The 15,837-nt window shown below is 35.0% G+C and overlaps 1 protein-coding gene across 1 annotated transcript in view; it reads right to left on the bottom strand.

The window, feature by feature from the left end:
- The window catches only part of RUNX2 (RUNX family transcription factor 2), a 433,997-nt gene that overhangs the window by 415,880 nt on the left and 2,280 nt on the right, over positions 1-15,837 (bottom strand). The window lies entirely within an intron of this gene.

The raw sequence follows: 15,837 nt of genomic DNA, 5'->3' as shown, positions 1-15,837 counted from the left end.
GGACTAGTCCTGCTACCCAGTAAAACAATGGCCTTTTTTGCCACAGCATGAATGAACTTAATAAACATTGGCTGGATAAATTGGTACCACTGATCGTTATGTTGAGATAAAGGACTAAATTCAAGGAAAAAATATTCTTAATTTTCTATATTGTACTAAAACTGCAGTAGTAGTAAGGTATGCTTACATATTCTGCTAAAAAACGTCTCCGTTCTGAACCCCTTGTTTCTCATATGCAGAAGTCTGTGTGTGTGTGTGTGTGTGTGTGTGTGTGTGTATATAATGTGCAGAGAGAGTTGTTAGGTTGACCTGACTTCATGCAGCTCATAGTTTCAGCTGCAGGAACTGATGCTCTAATTATTAGAACCACTTGTCTCCCAAACTATACGAGTCTGTTAATCTCCCATAATGTACTGTCCATTCTTATAGAGTTTGGTCCATGAATGGTCCTAGGCTGCTTCAGCAGTAGAGTATTTCTGTTTTACAATGTTTTTTTCTTTTCTTTTTATGACCCTACTGTTATAGCTCCTTAAGTTTAGGGGACAAATAATTTTCCTCATTGTTGAATCCCCCTGATTTTTCTCTCAGGCTGTGTCTAACATGAACTTTCAGATTTCTGCTAAGATATGCCATTGGCAGTAAACACACTCCTTAATCCAGAAGAGAGAGACCCCTAAAGCTCTGGGGAAAGCTCTTCAGAACTATATAATGATTAAGGCAGCAGAGGTTAGAGAACATAGGTCCTCTTTTTATTTTCTGTCATATTCTGTTATTCTTATGTCAGACTGCAGAGGAATAATGTAAAAATGCATCCAAAACTGTCAAAGTACTACAGTTCTGCTTACTTGTCTATTTAGAACAAATAGTAAGGTTTTTTCTCCACTTAATGTCTCTCTAACAACAGTTGCAGTAGCCCACTTTCTTCTGTGGGTCAGCCAGCATGCTGTTTCACCCCTGATCCAATATCCAAATTTGAGCCAGGGTTAGAAGGGATCCTAGGGAAGTCTGGAGGGGGGGGGGCTTTTCATCTTCTGTTTTTGTTTTTTTTTACCTTCGTGATCAACCCTCTTCCTTCCCTGCTTCCCTCCCTGTGGTTTCTGAGGTGAAGTCCAGGGACAGCATGCAAGGAGGGCAACATTTTGTCCCCATCTGTGCAGCAGCTGAATCATGCCCCCATCCAATTTTTCCTGCGTAGGCACACCCTTATAACTATTTTCCCAGACTCCACCAGGGATTACTATTAGAGAGAACTGTAGGACCACCCTCCCCTCCAGGGATAATAATGCCCATACCTTTCTACTGGTCTTTCAGTAGCTTGAGCCGCTAATCGAATCTGGTTCATTTGGGCTATGGTCAAGGTTTAATCCTTCTATGCAACCTGAGTGGTAGCAACTGAATAAGTTAATGGAAAGACTATTACGAAACCAATTTCCCTCTATTCATTCTGATGAACCTTCATGCCCATTCTTTTGAAGCTTCAATATAGACCTTGAGCCGGTGTTGTCATAAAGGTCTCTTTGTCTGAATTGGCAGCTCGTCTTTGCGTAGTGCTCATTTTGCCCTATCATCTGTGCTCCAGTGGACCTTGATCCCACTATTAATTGATTACGGTAAGTAGACAGCAGCCAATAAGAATTTCAAGGCTTAGTCCTTCACAGAACAGGACTCAGTTTTGCATAACACCAGTACACAGACATCAGTCCTATAAATGTCTGACCGATTTTATTTCAACTGATTTGGTGCAATAGATGGTCACATTGGTGTTTACGTACTTATCACCCTTACAACATCAAACTTTCTTATGTCTTTGATCTTTTTGTTATTCCTTTTGGCCTTTGTTGAGTCCACCAGCACTTGCTCTGCTGATTTTTTTCATTCTTTCTTAACCGTTTTGCTATATGTGAGAAGTTGATTCCCTTCTGCAGTGCTTTTGAAAGGCAACAGTAAATTGGCCAGGGCCTGCATTGCAGATTATGGCTTTTTGTCCTGAAGTGGCTCCTTCATAAAGCTGCAAGCTGCCTTGCTACATCGAGATTTCTCCCGCCTTCCACTTTCTCATCTCCTGCTTTTACATCCTATAATTAATTAAAAATTACCTTTGCTACCTCCACAGTGGACTACCCACCAGTGAAAATTCCTTTGAAACTCCTGCAAGGAAATAAAACTTTAGGAGCTCCATAGATCTAGTTTTAAAAGGTATGGTTAATAAAGTAGCTCACAGCATCAAAAGATCCCATGTGTAAATAGGTTATGAAACTTGTACAAAAGAGACAATGATGGTCAGCCAACTCTCCCTCTTCACGAAGAAAGCTTTCTGGATAGAGAAGCACATTTTGCAGACACTTTGAGATGATATTAATTATGCATGGAAACCTGGAAGAAGCACCCTGTTACCTAATCCCTTTTCTTGAAAAGGCACACTTGATATTCTGGCCACCTAAAGTGCCCCTGATGGTAGGCAGAGCTTCCTAAGCCTAAGGCTTCTGTTATCTGCAGTGGCTCCCAATAGGTACCAAGTCAGTTACCAAACATTATTGCCAATCAACACTGGAAGCCCTTAGTTTTCCTTAATGTTTTAAGGCCTTTGTCTAAGGTACTTCTGCCCTGTTCTGTTGTGGGATATTTATTTTCAGCTGTGGAAGCTGATACATCATTCCTTTTTTTTTTTTTTTGTGTATTGCTTTGGCAACTTTTCAGTTCTTATCTTGGAAATCGGTGTGTATTAATGGTTGTAACCTCAGCCAGATAGCTGTCCTTGACTCCCAGGTTTCCCAGCCTTTCATTAAGAGGAAAAGGAGAGAGTTTCACTACATACCATTTCTTCCATTGTTCCCAAGTTAATACAAAGGTGACTAAACAAGGCCTTTCTGAATGGCTTTCTTTTTGCATTATTTTCTTTTATAGGAGTGCACTGCAAAGATGATTCTAGCAGAATGTGCTTTAGACTATTTGTATATTAATGGCCATCTTCTGTACTGGTTCTTGAATGACCTTTGTGCAACGGCTCATCTGTAAATAGCTTTGCAAAACACTTACTAGCTGGATGTGACCTCTAGGCCTAGGTTGTCTTTTGAATCCATGGTTATCAAGGGAATGTCCCTTAGAACAGCTGCCTAGAGAGATTTAATCTATACAAATTCTTTTTGCAGTCAAAGCTGAGAAGTCAGATACAAAAGTTCTGAGCACTCGTAATGCTGGAGCTGTGAATAGAATTATGCAGGAAGCGCTCTGATTTCTGTCCCTTTGTTTGTTTTGTTACTACTAATCTTCTACTTGATTTAGGTCTGGAATATTCTGTTTGAGCAGTGTGTTATAGATATTTAAAGTGAGGTTTGGCAGCCTAGGAAAGTTTGTACACTCTCTATTCTAAATGCTTGTGGTACCATTCCTTGCTGTTCTACAACTGGAGTACCATGCATTGAAGCATCCATATTTTTGTTTTTGCCATTTATATGCATTAAAGTTGTCAAACATGCTAGTGCAGTATGTGTGTGCGTGTGCGTGCGCAATGGTGAGATGGTCTGCGGTGCCATCAAGTTAACATATCATTTTACTTTGAGTATGTAACATTCCTACAAATGCTACATTAACAAAAAAATATTTAAATATTTAGCAAAGCCTTAAATACAGAGTATCCAACTTCTAGAGAGACATGACTTTCTGAATCAGATCACTGGCTGCATTGAAGGGGTGTAGCCATTTTGCTGTTATTCATACTACATATTAATGAACAAGAGAACTTATTTTGTGCAACAGCTTGGCAAAACTTGTCAGGCACAAATGTGTTTTTATCAACATCTGAAAGTCCTTTTGCTGATGTGAAAGTTTTAGGTAGCTCCAGGAAGAAGTCCACATTCAGAAGTTGTATAAAACTCTGAAATCTCCCTCTTAACTTGTGCTCTCTGGGCCTGCCATAATACTGAATTGGAATAAGTAAGTAGAAAATAATGAATGCGTATTTAAAAATGCACATTATTCATTTATGCAAAGGTTTAGCTACAGTTATTCATAGTGATATCTTCACATTATCTTGCTAGGTTGGCTGGTTGTGACTTTATCATCTCCTTGTCTTTCTGACTTGTTGAATACTGCTTCGTTGAAGCCACTGAGATTGACTTTCTTTTGAACTTCTGCACCATGTTGTGATTAGAAAGGCATACAAGCAACAGGTTTCATGTTAGATGTTTCCTGCATGGGACAGGCCATTGTCATATGTATAAAACTAGAGGCATGAATTAATTTGTTGTAAAAGCAACATTGCATCTAGCCCACCCCCAGAACAATACACTATCCTACTCTTATTTTATGTATGCATGTATTTATGTGGGGTTAGAGTTGCAAAATGTATCTTCTAAAATATTTTGAAGAGGTCATTACATTAGATATGCGGTACATCTCAGTTAATTTGTAGTCGTGTATTGTAAGGTAAGCATACTTTTGTTTCATCGACATGTTGACAGTGGACAGTTGCAGTGTAACAGAAATAGTTTGTTTAAATGGAACTCCTGTATAACATCGTGGACATAAACGATGCACACAGAAGCATTGGCAGGTTCTGAAAGCAACTGTTACACATTAGTTATTGTCTTAATTTAAGCATAACGTGCAAATGTATACTTTCGATAATACATCACCACCGCTGTTTAGGGCCATGTTGAGTGTATATGGTAATTAACAACTACAGGCAGACTTCTAACATAAGGGCTACACATGTGAACATGGAATTACAGTTACACGGACAATACAAATTCTTATCTGGACATCTGTGAATCTTCTTTAAAATCTATTATCTGTTCTGTTACTTTTTTCATAAACAGCTGTCTGATGGAGTGTTCAGACTGACAACTGATGTTTCTGAAGTCACATCTTTGTGCTATACTTAATGCTTAATATCATACTAAGTTCGATATTACTTCATGCTTAATACCATACTAAGTTTGTTATGAAGTTAAAAAGGCCTGACGAATGCTCTAGTGTACATTCTAGTTAGAAATCTGAGTAAGCAAAGCAACCTCACAAAAATATTTCTTTCATAGCCAGTGATGAAATTTAATGTTGAAGAGTACATCTGTGCATGCATTTTCAGATTTGCTAGACAGGCATACAAGTAATTTTAACTATCCATTTGTATGTACACACAAACACCCATGCACTATATATACTTTACATATCTCTTAGTTTTATATAAGAGTGTGTGTAGTATATACACACACAAATCTGTATACACACACAAACACATAGTTTGTATTTACAGTTTGTGCACCACTACTTTATAGGCCTACTGATTGGAGACCTCTGAATTATTTGGATAAAGCTGTAGGGTTGATAAATCGAAAAACCCTGTTTAAAATAATTAGTGATTGCTATTGTTCAATGTCTGCACCCTGCAGGCTCACTGTAAACCATAAAAAAAACTTTTCCAACATTTCAGAGATCAGTGTAATGAGTATATACAGCAGAGTAATGGTACATTAAGTATTTGTTTACTTTTACATTGTAACTCTGTCATATATTTACTTTGTAACAAATCTTTGCTAGCATGACTTCAGGTTCTTTATTCCTAAGTAGAAAAAAACTTATCTTACAGCATCAGTTTATTCTGTGTAGTGAATTCTGTATGAAGTAACTATAGTGTATAATGTTTTGCACTGTGGCACTAATACAAAAATATTTTATGTATATATTTGTTTTCTCTCTCGTATAAACACACACATTTACACATTTACATAAGCTAAGCACAAATATGTGTATACATATTGTGTGTGCATACTGTCTATGCATACACACACTTGTGTACTTTTGTATATATCTATATGCACACACATTTGCTTTACTTGTGTGCATGTATGTTATATATGCATGCATACACATTTGCATATGTGTGTATGTGCATTAGATATACATGCACATAAATTAATGGCCACAGACATATCCACAAATACAGTTATTGCACAACTTAATGAGTGTCAGTGTGGGAAGTGATCAAACAAGTAATTGTGCAAAAGCAGCTTAAAAGTATATGTGAAATACAATTGTGAGAATTCAATTAAATATGAGCACAGAGTGAACAAATAAATTAACTAGTAGATAATACAGTTACTGACAAAATGCTTTGAGAATGAAACTGCAAATTCAATTGGCTCTAGTTTTGTCATCTTAATGAAAAGATGTTCAGTCACTACTTTGTGCCTCAATTGAATTGTGACGTAATTAACATCAACACTACCTTTGTAATAATTCTTTCAGTATACTGCATTGTGTAATTTCAGAAATGAAAGTAGTCAATAGCCGCAGACTGAAGTAGTTGTTTATTTTCAGATGCTAATCTATCTATTTTTAATACCGTTATAAACTTTGCTCATCTCTACATGCTGCTTCTACTGCCAAGACTGCATGTAGCATCCCATTTTAAACAAGAATCGCATGTGTCAGGAGCAGTCAGTGTTTCCCCCAATATACTTTTTAAGAGACAGAGAAAGCTGTAAACTGAATTCCATTTGTTCCCTCTAAGGAAACATGTTTAGGTTCATAAGTACATTACAGGAACACATTTGATGCGTGAATGTTTTTGCAGAACTAGGGTTAACTACAATCATTATTGAGTTGCATGCTAACTACAACTAAACTGCTTATGAGATCATCAAGAACTTGTTATTTTGAGCTATAGTCAAACTTTTTTTTATGTTGTGTCACCTCAAGTAGAATATAATATGCTCGTTTTGCACAGCTACTTGCTGAATTCAAACAGTGCAGCTTGTATTGCATAAAGCAGTAAATAGTACTTCTTGAAGAGAAGGTTTACAGAGATAATGTCGTTTTTTTTTTTTTTTTTTTTGTTTAAGGTTGGAGGATACATTATTGATTTTGTCTGTATTTAAAGTATGAAGCATTGTGGCAATGTAGTGTAAATTCACTGGATATATTATGTTGCATTTCCCCAAGTGAAATGATCTGTCCAGTGTTTTTTTTTCCCTCTGTGTTATGCACCATGTATGACCCATTTTGATGATAACAAATACTGTCTAGAAAAGATGCTGAGTTTTGAGAGTAGTGAACATTCTTTTGAAGTTCTAGCAGCCAGACAGCCTGCATCTTCCAACACATGTAGATTCATATAAAATTCATTAAAGATGCCTGGGTCACTATAAAGAATTATGTTTCATCTTCATGGGGTGGGGGGGGTGATGATTAAGAAAGTCATCTTTGTCAGGTTGATTTCTTTGTGTTGTCTGTATTGTAATGTGCATCATTTCATTGCATTACTTTTCGCATGTATCTATAATTAAATTCTGAGTGACCAGATTTTGTTCTTGAACTGCCATTTGCTGAATGGACAAAGTATTTTCCAGTGGATCATTCTGGTAAGAGTACTTGCTTCAATTTTGTGACCTATTTCAGTGCTGTTAGTGTAAACGATTTATTCTCCTCTAAGGCATATGTATAAAGCAGGCTGACACTAGAGTGAGTCAATTAAACTGAGAGCTAGTCTTTTGAAATTGGGACCTTTGTCTGCTTTTTAAAATAAATAAATGCAAGTGTTAAAACCATGGGTACTGGATTCTGTGTAGAGACAGTGAAATTTTAGCTGCTTCTGTCATATTTTTGAATTTGACCACAGAATGTTACATGTAACTATTTGAAAATGAGTAATTATTGTGAAAATTTATTGTATATGTCAAATGTGCCCATTTCTCTGTGACCTTTTGTTGGCAGAATATTATCTGGCATAGGACTAGTAGAATGCTTTTCAACTCCTCAATTTTACACTAAAAAGTCAAAGACTATGGGTTGGTGAAGATAAATTGCATTTATTTTAAATCTGTTTCTGTGATTTTGATTGTTATGTTCCGTGTTTAGTGTGGTAGAATATTTTATCCAGAAATCTGGACTTGAAGGTTCATTTCGAAGTATACCTGCACAGCCAAAGGGTTTAGTGTTGTATAGTAATGCAGGTGACTACCCATCCCAAATAATTATTTACACTGAATACATCATCTAATACCCCTGCTTGAAATGTATAACCTTCTTGAAGAGTTTCTGGTTATATCTTTGCCTTTATCATTTTATTAGATTTTTCCCATTCAAAAACAAAATCACAGTGCATTATGAAGTATCTCAGAGGTGTGATAATGCACCCCCCCCCCATTACCTCAGACTCTCTATCACCTTGGAGCATCTTGTAATTGATTTATTCATGGCTGTTTTATAATATTTTTGCACATGGTTTGAGTGCTAAAGTTATTTTCTTAAATGTTGTTTTTAGCAGCTTGCATTTCTTTTTTCTGTCTTGTATATAACATATAGAAATATTTTGTTTTAATGTTGACATCTGTAGTCGAGCTAAGCATGATACAGAACTCTTCTGCATGCAATGTTTTCAGCTTTGAAGGTTAACAAGTCCAGAGTTTGTTGTAGAAGGCACACTTACAAACATGCAGACTTACACTGATTTGTTAATTCGTTTTTTTCTTAATTCATTTTCATTTTTGTAAGTTCATTTTTTCTTCATTTTCATTTTTGTACAGAAACTGAGCTTGTACAGCTAAAAGTTTATTTTGCAATATAAACATTTGCACTGTTCATTTTTAAGACAGAAACAAGGGCATCATTTGTACTATTTCAGTATATAAATCTTCATAATTGTTTTCATTCAGCAGGATTTATCAAGTTTGTAATTTTATTATTTTATCACAAATTCAGAATTTAAATATTTGAGTCACTTCAAGGGACAGCACGGTAATGAGATCAGGGATTTATCTTGCTGATTTTCTAAATACATTGAAATAACAGTATGCACTGGTACAGGTATTATAATATTATAGAACAGGAGTTAATTGTATGCTGCATAAAGGTGGAAAAGGGAACTCAAAACTTTTTTTTTCTGATAACGCAACTTGTCTTATAACTGATGTACTTTCCTCTTGTTCCGTTCTACTTGTTAAATAGTTTGGCGTTCTTTTTAAACATTTATTTACAGAATTTGGGCATTCTTTTTAAACATTTATTTAGAGATTTTGGGCATTTGTTTTAAACATTTATTTACAGATTTTACAGTGCTAGTTTACTTTTAATTTTTTTCACCTAAATGTTTGGAATTCAAGTATAAAATGATTGTTTTATTGTGCTGCTCTACTTAAAGAAAGCCTGACAGAGAGAGAAAAGAGAGAGAGACTACAAAGTATGCTTTTTTCCCCCTTCCTGTTGATCAGCTTTGTAGATTGGTTACCATATAAAGTTTCTACTAAAACATTAAACAAACTATTTTTATTATACTTACTGCTTTTGGTGTATATAGATAAAAGAATGCTCTGCTTACTGTGACCCACAGTGAGTTGTGTGTGTTCTTTTAGTAAATGGTTTAAGCTTGCAACATTGAGCCATGCCTGTGCCTAGGCTTTATTTGCAAAAATACATCTGTCAACAGCTTAGCATTCATCAGCACAATTGAGAGTGTAACGCCTCTTGAATACAGTTAATTATGATGTGCAGAGCAGGGCATTACAGGTGCTTGTTTTAGCATGCAGTAGTAGCAGACAATGACTAGACTATAGAGAAACATGGTTTCTGGGGCATGTTTGAAGTTCTGTGATGGGGAAATAAAATGTGAAGTCAGCTACATAAACAAGACACCATATTTTTTTCCGGTAACACTGTATTCATGCATTTGAAGTGAAATTCAAAAATGTAGCACTAAATTCTTTCTCTCCAGTTTTGTTTATTTGTACATCTAAGGATTTTTGCTTTGACACATGACAGAAATTCAAATAACGTGGGACACATTGCTGTATATTGTTATTCGTATTGGGCAGAGTTTACAGAGCAGGTTGACAAGTAGTTCTTTTCTTCTAGCAGGTAGTTTCTAGCTTTGTGGGTAGTTATTCATTACAATAGGACTCAAAAATTTTAAATGACACATTTCTTTAATTTTTTTGTGAAATAAGCGCCACATAAATTTGAGTCAAAAGAAATATTTGGAAGATGGCCGCTTTTTATCTGATGTAGTAAACATCTCATTTGAACTAGCTTTTATCATTTTGTTTTCTGATTTTAGTTACACTTTTGTTTTCTCTTTACTTTGTTTTTAATGCTCATGGAAGGATAACACATCTTTAGTCAAATTAATTTGTTTCTTACAAAGTGTCTCTGGATCAATATCCTATTAAATTACTACTGCTTAATAGTTTGTTTGACTTCGTGGAATTTTGTAATGTATTTTCAAATGGCATGGGAACCATTACTACTTGCACTGGTAGTTTCCTAGATTCCATCGGATGTTCTAGTTTTGTTTTCTTTCCTTTTTTGTAATAATAATGGTACATTAAAATATGCAGCAGTTTAGTATTATTTAAAAAGTTCTGGGAATCCAGGTTGTTTTTATTTATCTTTTTGCCTTTCCACAGTAAAGCTGCTAAAATTGAGCCTACACGATTTAGATATTGGATGCATTGATAGCTGCCCGATTTGTTTTAGCATTTATGGGTCGAGCTTCAGTGCATAAATATATTTAGTTCCTAACTATTATGAAAACACTGCAACCAGGAAGTTGTTATAGCAGGCCAGAAATCTGAAAAGTCTGGAATTATGGCAATACACAGGTATATTACTTTTCCTTTTATGTACTTCCATGGAGGTAGAAAATAGTGTGTGTGTGTGTGTGTGTGTGTGTGTGTGTGTGTGTGTGTCTGTCTGTCCTATATATACATACACACACACACACACACACACACACAGATCAACAGCTTTCTCTGTCTTGTGTATGTGTGTGTGTGTGTGTGTGTATATATATATATATATGTGTGTGTGTGTGTGTGTGTGTGTGTGTAATGTTTATAAAGGGCAGTCTGTTGTCAGTAACTTTTTGACGGGACATTTCAGCGTTTTGTAATGTTCGGTCATAAATTCATGTACATTTTCAGAATATGTGAAATAACACTGGTAATTTAGACAGTTCACATGAAACATTTGGAAACTGATTTCCATTCCCTTTAAAAAGTTGCATTATGAATTCAGTATAACAATTATTTATGATGCCTCTTATTTTTTTCTATGGCAGTGGGGTTCTTAGTACAGTATGACATTGCCAAACTAAATTATAGTTTGTTTTAGTACAAAATGCAAAGCTTGTATACCCAGTGGTATAACATTGCAGTGAATAACAGTATTGTCTATTCATTTAGTAAAACCTGCTGGCTTTTCTCTGCCCTCATCTGTCTTGCATTCATGTCATTTTATATGAAGAATGGCTCACAGTGGGTGTACACGGAGAAGGATAACTGCACATTATATTTTCAGGATTAGATTTGCAGCTTCTAGACTGTTTGGCTTGGACCTTGTTTATCAGCATCAGCTAAAAACTTGAGTTACCACTTGTCATACAAAAACTGCCTTAAAACACAGCAGTACAACTGTGTGCATACAGTGGCTAACCTGATAATGGATTATTGTTTTTCTGATTAGATTTTTATTTATACGTTCAGACATTGTATATTTAAACCCTACATTTGTTGTTGGGAATAATTTTGTAAAAGGAAACCCTCCTTGGATTTGAGCCCATAAGTACAGAAACTTGAATTTGCTTCATCTAGCTTTATAATTGACATGAACACGACTTGCAACAGGTTAGCTAAATTAGGACTGGTATGTCGAGCCCTTAAAGCCACCTCTTCTAACTTTTATTCTGATAATTGTAACACTATTATTTTGAAGGCTGTCAACTCTTGTTTGTGAGGGTCCTCTCACAAAAAAAAAAAAAAATAGTTTGGCCATAATCCTGGAATAGTAATCAGTGAACTCTAGTTTTGTTAAAGGACTGAAGTTTATGAAAAGTAGCTCATTATTGCAACTTTTTACTTTTTATAACAGATAGATATAGTCAACTAGAAATTAAGATCTTGCTTAATAACTGTTCTACCATGTTTGTAAATGTGACAGCCAGATAAATACTGTACACTTCAGTTTTTTTTAATTGTCCATTGCAATGAGCCTCTGTCTGTGTATTTTATTCCAATACCACTTTACCACTGTAATTTTAATGAATGATTAATTTTATTTATGGCCTGAAAAGGATAAGCCCATAACTGTGACGCAAAAAAAAAAAAAAAAACATCTTAACTATAATATTGGCTTTCATGTGTAAACATAAAATACATAAATGTGCTGCATCAGATTAACACATTTTCTCGTGTCTTAGCCTGGGTAGCTGTAGCATTCCCAAAGCCAATGTCTGATTTATCTTAAGAGGCATTGCAAAGGTGGTACTTTACAGTCCATTATTTAATGCACACCGATTATATGCACCGCTCTGTTCTTATAATGTTCACATTGGGTTTAGATGTATCAGTGAATATTCTACTTTTTCTGTAAGCTATTTGTTAAGTACATCAACTTATTCCTTTTGTTATATATATTTTATCCATTCAGAGTCAATGGGAGATGGAGCCTGTCCTTATCCTTAGGATGCATAAGGCAAGAAACCAATTCTTTATCAGATGCCAGTCCACATGATACATGCACTGAGTCACACACTCCAAGCAAATTTGTAAACAATTTAGAAGCTTGCCAGTTTACCTGTCAACATGTTTTTGAGATGAGAGAATAAACTCTTGCACCCAAGTAAACCTTTTCACTGACTGGAGAAGACATGCAGAAACCATTGAGAAGGCACTTTAGCCAGGAAATGAACTGTAGACCAAGAGGGCATGAGGTAGCAATGCTAACTACTGATCAACATGCTACCCTTGGCATTTAAATTAAGAAAGTTACATTTGTGAGGATCTTTAAATAAGGGAAAAAATGAATGCCATGAATTATTTCTACCCATCAGTGGTTACTATCTAGATTACATTGTAATGCTCCCTCATAGGCTACGGTTTTCTTGGCATTATGGTGATAGTTTTCCTTTTCTTCAGTAAAACCAGTCATTAAACCACCCCTTGCCCCCTAATTACAGAACATAGGCAAAAACGTCTGACAAATTTAAGCTGAACTTGACTTTCCTTTTCAGAAACCTCTAACTGTGATAAAATAAGGTAAAAATAATATTCTGTATGAAATTTAAAACATTATTTTAGGTATCTTGATAAACACTGTTGCTGTATATTATCTGGTCTGAATTATAGCGGATAGTCAAATTAGCAGACTAGCATGAACCACAGATGTATGAGTGTCTGAAAACATAGCTGTGGATATCACAACTTTACATTTCGGATAGTTGCATTTTCTTTCTTTTGTATATGTTTTTTTTTTCTGCCAGCTATCTGTGGAAATTGAAATTTTAATATTTCTATGTAAATTGTATTCATCTGGTTTATCGTAATGCAAATTATTTAACAGTTTTTATAACTTTTTATGCATTTTTTTGTCTGCTGGTCATAAGATGCAATAAAGAGTAGAAGTAATGAGACAGTGTCCTTAATATAAAGTAGAGTGCTCTAGTATCAGCTTCTAATATGTGCCATTACCTTGGATGTCCTAATTTGAAATTTTGCATTCATCATAATTTATTCATGTGATTTAACTTTTGGTAACCGTTTCAGCATTAAAATCCTTTGATAACTGGTGTTCTGCAGGACCAAAATGAATAGTGTTTAAATTGGTGTTCTGGACCCTCTTTTTTTCCTTTTCATTCACTATTTTTCCAACTATTAGCCTGACTTTGCTTTCCTATGTAGAAACAGTAGAAATGCAACCATATGCCTACAGACAAGTCCATCCCTTTGATAAATATTTAGATGTTTCATTAGATGAAAATGGCAGAGCTGTGATACAGCCTGTCATAAATCAGCCGACCCCACTACAATTTGTCCAGACCACCAGCATTTCAAATTAAAAGCATGTGGATTTTGGAGAGAACAGAAATACATGTAATTGAGTAGCCTTGACCAAAGGTACTGAAACACTACAGTGCTCAACCCATGAATGGTTTTATTACCTAGAGATTAATCCTATTTGACTAATTTCCTTCTTAACACGCAGTCATTTCCCAGGTTTTTGGTGCTGCTAGAATTTTGATAAACAAAATTCCTTCACTTATGTCTGTACTTTTTAGGTTGAATTTCACTTTGCTTTATTAAGGTTGATTATACCAATTGCCTTGTACACACAGTGCATGTGAGATGTATAGTATGTTATGTATTATAGAGTATATATATCATATGTGCATGTATATTCACACACACTCACGTGATATATATAAAATGTGTGTATGCATATATATACATACGCACATACACGTCTGTGTAATATATATATGTGTGTGTGTGTGTGTGTGTGTGTGTATGTATGTGTAATTTGTTTATAATGATTGCAGTTTGCTATTGAAACTGTAGCTTGAAACATTAAGTTCACTTATTTGCTGTTACTATGAATACTTGATACTTGAACCCAGAACTACATGCCAAATTATATGTGTGTAAAATTATGTACAATGTCTTTATACTGCAGCGGACTGGCATCATGTTCAGCACTCTTCCATGCTTTATGCCTTCTGAGCGTATGTATAGGAAGTAGTACCCCGCAGCCCTTTAATAAGATGAACCAGGTTGAAAATATGAAAATGAATGACCCATCTGTAGAGTGTGTCGCTTTTCTACATTATTTGAACCTGACTTTTCATGAGTTACTGGGTTAAGACTTTTGCAAAGAAATGATCTGTCTCACTTAAAATTGCATTTTTATAAAGTGAGGCTATAACTGTTTTGAAGAAGTTGGAAACTGTGTACATAAAATACTTCATTATATTTTGAGTCATGTCCCAGGTGACTTAGAAAAACAACTGTTTGCTGTATCAAGATTTTGTAAAGATTGCCTTTTAAAGTTGTAATAATATTACTTGTTCTGCTGTGGATAGCAGATTATTAGATGAATTACCAAAAAGGAAAACAGTAAGTATGATTTACTGAGAAACACAGCTCCCTAGTGTAATATGAATTATGAATTATTGTATAAAAAAATGAAGGCATTTTCCTTTGGTGAACAAGTGTTCGCTTGTTGGCTGAAGAGTTGTACTGTAAAGGTGGGTGCACATCTATGTGTTTTGTGTTAAGTCTCCAGAATGCACAAAATATAATATGTTCACAAACAAATTTAAAAAAGTTGTTGTGTAGTGATTGAATATGAAGGAGCAGGTGAAGAAAATTAAAAATTCTTGTGTAAGTTTTTTTTTTCTGTAGGTAACACTGAATGCAATTATGTGCCACATATCCCACTGTGTTCTTTAACTGCATGTCTTGGATCATAATTCTAAATTCTGTATTTTGAATATGTTGAGGTAGTCCTAACAAGACAGCAGTATTACTCAAAGCATTAAGGAAGGACTGCTGCTTTGTAATTCCCTGGCATTGTTTGTTTATGGAGTTACAGTGGAGCAGTAAGCTCATATTGTTGGAGTTAATTTTGCACTTTTACAATATACTAGTGCTTATTTTGTAGCTATTGTAAACAAAATTTGTTATTTTCTACAGAAGAACGGGTCCTAACCAGTCTGATGTGAAATGTCATAGAGCAGATAATGTTCATATTATGAGACCATATAATAATATGAACCTTTGCAAATTGTATGGAAAATCAGCACATTTGTAGCTGAAACAGAGATCTGGGAATATGCTTTGTACTTTCAGTGTTTTAACCACTGATTTTGCAGTAGTGTCCTTTATTATATCAGTATGTACTTTTATTTCTTTTTTTACTTTTTGTCAGATCGGGCTAAAAAGGGTCTATTTTGGATTGCCACATTTACCTTGTCATTTAATGAATAACTACAGTGCTTAAACACATTGTAGTAGTAGTAATATTTTGGCTGTATGCAGACAGTTTTTAATTTATTAAATACATTTTATA

Source organism: Protopterus annectens, chromosome 2.part1 (assembly GCF_019279795.1).
Source record: "Protopterus annectens isolate FY-2018-M chromosome 2.part1, PAN1.0, whole genome shotgun sequence".
NCBI classification, from domain to species: domain Eukaryota; kingdom Metazoa; phylum Chordata; order Ceratodontiformes; family Protopteridae; genus Protopterus; species Protopterus annectens.
This window is presented reverse-complemented; position numbering and strand designations above follow the sequence as displayed.